This window comes from Budorcas taxicolor, chromosome 16, assembly GCF_023091745.1.
Source record: "Budorcas taxicolor isolate Tak-1 chromosome 16, Takin1.1, whole genome shotgun sequence".
Classification (NCBI taxonomy): Eukaryota; Metazoa; Chordata; class Mammalia; order Artiodactyla; family Bovidae; genus Budorcas; species Budorcas taxicolor.
The window spans coordinates 4615281-4622131 of NC_068925.1; positions in this window are offsets into that span (position 1 = coordinate 4615281).

A 6851-nucleotide genomic window follows, 5' to 3' on the forward strand; every position below is an offset into this window, starting at 1 on the left:
CGGCCAACACCCTCCTTGCATCCCAGGTAGGTGCCAGCCGCTTTTGTCTCCTCCAGCCCAGGGGCTTCCCGGGGCACCGCTGTGGGCAGGGGCTGGGCGCTCAGTTCCTTTGCGGGGAGCAGGGCACAGGGCCAGAGCAGAAACCCCAGCTGGCTGGCAGGGGCCGTCTGACTTCTCACCCCAGCCCCCCAGGGGCCGCCAAGACCGAGACCCCCTCCGCCCTGTCGACGTAGGTGGCACCCTGCAGGGCCCTGGCAGGCCAGGCCTGGCTGGGAAGCTGAACCCCAAGAGTGTGTCCAGGAGCTCAAGCCACAGGCTGGCAGCAGTGACTGCCCCCAGAGTGGGCAGAGGCCACAGCCCTGCCCTGTGCCCCTGGCCCAGGGCTTGACTGTCTGTGAGTGAGGCGAGGCCCCCTGGCCTGCCGTGTCCCTGGAAGGGAGCGAACCTGACTGGCCGGACGTGAGGCCGCCCTGGCCTGCCTGTGCAGAGTGACCTCTTTATAAAGTCCTGCTTCTGTTAGACGGAGGGGGAGGCTGCGGGAGGTGAGGGGAGACTGGAGCGCAAGTTTAGGCAATGGCCCGTCCAGGAGCCTGGACTTAGGGAGGAGAACCTGGGTCAAGTCACATCCCTTCTGCCCTGCCCACCCTCCTCGTCTCCTCGGGCCACCCCATCCTCGCTGGTGGTGGTGAAGGAGGCGCAGAAGTTTGACTTTCCAGCAGGGGAGGGATGGGCCGGAAGGGAGAGGGCTGCCAAGTCGGGGGTGTTGAAAGAGAAGGCAGTCCTATGGGCCAGAGGCAGAGGGGGCGGTGCGCAGCCATCTCCTCCTCCAGGAGGGGTCCCCACGTCTGGGGAGCGGAAGGGGGTGAGCTGAGACAGCGCCTGTGGAAGGAGAGTGTTCGCGCCGCGTGGGGACAAAGCCACAGACGAGTGGGGGCTGAGCCTGAGTCCTAGGGGAGAAGCTGTCGGTCCAGGCTGTTTAGAGGTTGGGGAGCTGTGAGTGCCCATGACCCCTGCCCCGGAGAATCTGGGCTTGCTTGCCCCCAGGTTTCCTGCTCCTAACTTCCCCCTGCTTCACATCCAGCTTGCAGTGGGTCAGACTCCTCTCACCCTTGCCTTCCAGCCTGACCCCCAAAGCCCCAGCCTCCCTCCCCAGCCCAGCTGGCATCCTGTCCTTCTGCCCGGAGGGAGGCGAGAGGAGGAAGACTCCACGTTAGCCAGGGTGTCGCTGGTCTGATCACATTCCCGGCGGCCGTCTGGGACTCCTCTCCCAGCCTCCCGGCCAGAGAGCCCTCCGCGTCCCTGCCTCCCAGGGGCCCTCAGAGAGACCCGATGCAACCGAGGGCAGAGAGGGTGGGCCGGAGGTGGGGCAGAGACGTGCCCGACCCTGGCCTTGGGAGCAGGGAGGTCCATGCCCCACCCGGGGCCCACCACCTAACCCTCTCCAGCCAGGCTGCAGGTCCCCTCGAGGATGGCTTTCACCTGAGGTCAGAGTTCTCTCTCCTTGCTCATGAGATCTGCCAGGAGCTCCCAGCCATCAGGAGGGGGTTGAGGTGAGACTGACATGGAGGGGCCGCTGTGCCCACGGCAGCAAAGTCCCCGATGCCCCCTCTCCTTCTGGGGCCCCCCTGAGTGGCGGGGGACGCAGAAGCACACTGCCCGTGCAGAGGGGCCCCACTTACTCCCCTCTTACTCCCCACCCAGCGTCTACACCCGCAAGCTGTCTCCGCGCGGTCCCTGCCGGTCAAATGCACCCCCCCACCCCATAGCATCCCCCCCAACCCCGGATTTCACTCCTTATGCAACTCCGTTCCAACACCTTCTCTGCCAGCAGTAGTTTAAATAGACACGTGTGGGAAGGGCCTCTGAGGCAGTGCGCTCAGCAGGATGGTCTCTGACTGGCTGACCAGACTCGCTCCTCAGGAGCAGTACTAAGAAGGAGGTGCCCGCAAAGTGTCTTCCTTGACTTGAAGACCACTGGGGAAGCCACGCCCTTTGAGAAGGCACAGTGCCCCCACCCCCAGAGATGTCCTCAGCCAAATGTTTGTGAGAAAGCTTATCTCAGAAGCCTAAGGTCAGAACCACAGGGTTGATTCACAGGAAAAGAACTAGAGCAACAGATATGCCAATGAAGCAAGAGAGACTGAAGCTAGACTGCAGGAGCGACTTCCTCACCAGGACGATGAGCCATGAAGAGTGGGGGCAGCCTTCTTTCCCATGACTGTGTGAGGGGCGGGGACGTGGGGTCCGGGCCAGGCTGAGAGGCACTTCTGCCTGGAGTAGAAGTTGGGCTGGATGACCCTGTAAATTTCTCCCAGCCTCAGGTCATCCTGCAATAAATACAGGCAGGAGTGACTCAGGAATCCATGGGCAGACAGGCATCCTTTTCTCTCCCTCTTCCATGCTGGCCACCTCTCACCCTTCTGGACCTCCCCAGTCTAGACCAAACCCCCTGGGGCTTTGCTAACTTGGAATATTCATGGAAGTTTTTGTGGGTTCTGTGCCCTGATGGTAACCATCCTGGAGTGAAGAAGTCCTTCCATGGGTTTAATGAGTTATCTTGCTATAAACTGAGCCCATGTTTCCTTGTTTACCCAAAGAGGGTGCAAATCACAGCTAAGGTGTGTGATGGTCTCACCCAAAACCGAGCACACTCCATCGCAGGACTTGGGCCGACCCAAGGGCACCTCCGCTTCTGTATCTGATGACTCCCACCCCACACGCAGGGCACCCACCCGGATGACACCAGCTGGCCTCCTCCAGCCTGCACCCTCTCCATGTCTGCCCGCCGCATAGACCAAAGGCTTCTCCACCCTGGGTCTGGCGGAAGGGTGGCCCTCCTGCAGCATAGCCCCACAGGTGCCATTAACCGGGGCCGTGGCGTGGACACTAGCCGAAGGGGAGGAGCAAGTTCAAACCCAGCCCAACCAGGTTTGGTTCCAAACCAGCCTGTCCAGAAACGGGGGAATCGCTCAGCAGAGAAGAGGGGACATGCAAAATTGCTCCACTGATTTATTCCTGATTTGGATTTTCCAAACCAAGTTGGAACAATTGCTCCCACTCCTGATATCGCAGAAAGGGACTCTCCTCCAAAGCCCTCTCTCCTTCTGCCCCCAGACCCCACGCTTAGCAGGCAGGCAGGCAGACAGGAACCCTGGAGTCTGGGTGCTGCCAGCCCCACCTCCAGGTCGCCTCAGAAGCCCGCAGAGCTCGCCCCTTCTGTCCACTCCCCACTTTGCGGGGTCTCTTCAGTGGAGAGAATGGGCACAGGAGGGAAAGACTCCAGACCGCAGATCAAGGACTGACTCTCCCAGACCAGGGCCCAACGCTTAGGCAGATCCGCAAGCCTGGGAGTCCCAGCTCTCCCCGGATGGCACGATCATGCCGTGGCAGGGCCTCAGGGTGCCAGCTGCAAATACAAAGAGGCTGCAGAGACCAGCAGGGCCCAGGAGGGAGGCAGCATAAGGAGCAGGCAGGGGCGGGACCGCGGCCAGGCTGCCCTGTCCCCAAGCAGTCCCTGTTCCCACAGGGACTGAGGGGTTCCCCTCCCGCCCAACACTCCCGGGGACCTGCTCCAGCTCAGGACACCAGCCGCCCGCCGCCGAGGCCTCAAAGGCACAGTCCTCTTCCCACCAGCTCCTGCCCCACCGGGCACGCAGCCCCACGAGGCCTGTGCAGACCCCGTCCTCCCAGGGGCATGGAGATGGTTTAGACCTTTCTGGAAGACAGTGGTCACGTCCCAGGACCCTTTCACAGGCAATTCCTTTTGTAGCCAGAGTCCCCTTCCCATCTTAGACCCCACAGGCAGGAGGTGGGGCGGCTGATGAGAAGTACCTGCTCAGGGGAGCCCACATGTGTGTCTGAGCCAGGCGCCCTCCTGCACGCACAGAGCCTGGGTGTGACCGTGTGCCCCTGTGTCCTCGTCTGCAACGGCATGCCTGTGGGTGCTTGCCCAGGCCCCCCACACCCATGGGGGTGAAGGGGGAAGGCGCCCGTCCAGGGAGACAGGAAGAGGGGAGTGTTCATGCATGTGAGTGTGGCCCAAATGTTGTGACCATGTGGAACCTAGGCTCACAGCCAGGCGCGGTGTCTGTGGGCACACTTGTGTGTCCCTCAGTGTGCTGGTGCCTGCGCTTGAGACTGGTGAGGGTTCTCAGTGACAAGCTCTGATGTTTCTCAAGCACTTGCTATGGGCCAGGAATGGTGCTGACCTCACAGGAGTTCCGGGAGGTGGGTACTTCCCTTCTCATTCCCATTCTGCAGACGGAGACTGAGGCTCAGAGTTCTGGAACATACAGTAACTGGGGTTATACCGGTTAGTTACCCTGAGGTTACACTGGCTAGTAAGCATGAGGCCTGTCAACACCGGACCCGACCCCCGCCTTTAAGCAGTGTGCCGGGGGCGGGGAACCCAGGGTGCCCCTGTAAGGCCTGGTGGCTTATAAGAAGTCACTGAGTCTCTGGCCTCAACTGGGCTCCTAACTCCTTTTCCTACCCCCATTCATCCCAGACCTGCTCAGATCTCCGTTGTCAGGGGAAAGGAGAGACGGGTTCCAGGGCCGGGAACTCAGTACCCTAGTAGAGGGCGTCTTTCATTTGCTGACTAGCCCTGAGCAGGGGTCCTCAGCCCGCAGACCCTGGTGGAGTTCAGCTCCCAGCCTCCCAATCCCCAGTTGTCTTCCAGATCCTTTGTCTCCAGGGCCCAGCAACTCAGCCAGCTCCCCTGAACCTCGAGCAGCTATGAACTCCCACGTTCTCTCAGGATGGGTCCCAAATAGTGGCAGCCTGTGCCCGCCTGTGCCAGCCTGCGCTTGCCCCCCTGCACCAGGGCAGCTGCCTGGGGCCAGCTCTGGCCTGGCATAGCTCCACTCCAGCCTGAGCTCCATCCTGGGCATTCTAGTGTGTCACAGGGCTGGTGTGGAAGACGACTGGCCCCTGAGGCTCTCGAGCACATCCCCCAGTTGCATTCAGCTGGGCAGGGGCTCTGCAAGCGTGGTGGTGTTGTTCCTGCCCACCCCTCATGCTTAGCACAGTGCCTGGCACACAGTGTTAAATATACAACAGAGACAGACGCAGGACAAGGCTGGATGCCAGTGCCTCGTATCAGGGAGGCAGTGAGGTCCCATCTCTGCCCCAGGCTCTGTGGTGGGAGTGGGAGGCGGTGGGGGGGGGGGGTGTTCACACAGGCCTTGGCTCAGTGCACATCTGGTTGAGTTGATCAGTCTCCAGTGCTCCCAGAGGACAGCCCTAGATGCGCCCAGTCCCAGCCCCTCTGCATCCACGTCTCCTCTGGGGCCACAGGTCTCAGTCCCCAGGGACGCCCAGGGCGCTTGAACCCAGAGGTGACTGATTGAACCCTGGATTAAACTGAAGGATGAGTAGAGGAATCGTGTTATTCATGATGAGTTATAATTACTTATAGTAAGAGAGAGAACCTGGTGACTCAACGATAAAGAATCCGCCTGCCAATGCAAGAGACGCAGGTTCAGTCCCTGGGTGGGGAAGATCTCCTGGAGAAGCAAATGGAAACCCACTCCAGTATTCTTGCCTGGAAAGTCCCATGGACAGAGGAGTTTGGTGGGCTACAATCCTTGGGGTCTCAAAGAGTCAGACATGACTTAGCAACAATAGCAAACAAAAGAGATGGCAGATACTTCTGACCACTGTTGTGCGGAGGTGAATGATCCAGGGTGTAGATCACAGAGAAGCAAGGCAGGGCTGGGTCCTCACACCCTGTGCTGGGTGGAGACGTAAGACACACACACACACTCACACACACAGGCATATACACAAAGAACAGATACTGCCCCCACACACAGACACAGGTACGTGCATACACACAGAGACAGAAGGCCAGACCACACACATACAGACGGACGCACAGACATCACACACGTGTGTACACACGCACACCCACCCACTCTCTCCAGCACTGCTGGTGGGCGCAGCAGACCCCTGCCCAAGTCTGTAGACCAGCCTCCGGTCCCTGTCCGTCCGTCTCTGCACCGCTCGGGCAGCTCAGGATAAGGGCATGTCTCCCCCAGCCTGCACCCTCCCCCTTGTGAGCTCTCAGGACTGGCAGACAGACAAAGGGCAGGCAGCGAAGGATGACTGAGCACCTTCTCTGGGCCAGACTCTGGATGGGGCACACTGCCAAAGAGACGTTTTCAAACCATTCGGAACCACGGATCCCTTTGTGTAGAGGGAACCTGGGAGGGAAGCCCAGCGGATACAGCAAGTGTGAGGGGAGCTGCTCTGGCTGGAGCGGGGAGGGGTCCGCTGCCCCATCCTCTGTCCATGCCCCCGGCCCCACCGTCAGCCAGGGCAAGTCCAAACAGCCCGAGGACTGCCCCTGCGGGGCGCTCCACACCTCACTGACCACTCAGAACCACTCTGGGAAGGAAGTGTTATGGTCTCCACTTGGCAGATGAGAACACTGAGGTCCACCAGGGGAGAAGACTCGTCCAAGCTCACAACACTGTTAGGAGACGAAGCCAAGGTCACCGACTCCTGTCGTGATTCCAAAGCCTGCGGTGGTTTCCGGTGCCCAGTGGCTCCCTGTCATGAGGACAGCTTCCTGCATTTGTGACCCTCCAGGGTCCTGCTTCTAGATTCTTCCATGACTGAGCACCCTGCTGACCCTGTGTGAGAGTGTGTGTGTGTGAGGGAGTGTGTGTGAGAGTAGGAGGGTATGCGTGTGTGTCTGTCTGCCCTGGGTTAACCCTTAAGCAGGACTGAAGCCTGGTCAACCCGCCGTGTGAGTGTGTAAGCGTCTGACACGACAGCTGTTCTCAGGCAGGTGAGCATGACACACACGTGGTGCCCGTTCTGCACCGAGGGCCCTGGGGGAGTGT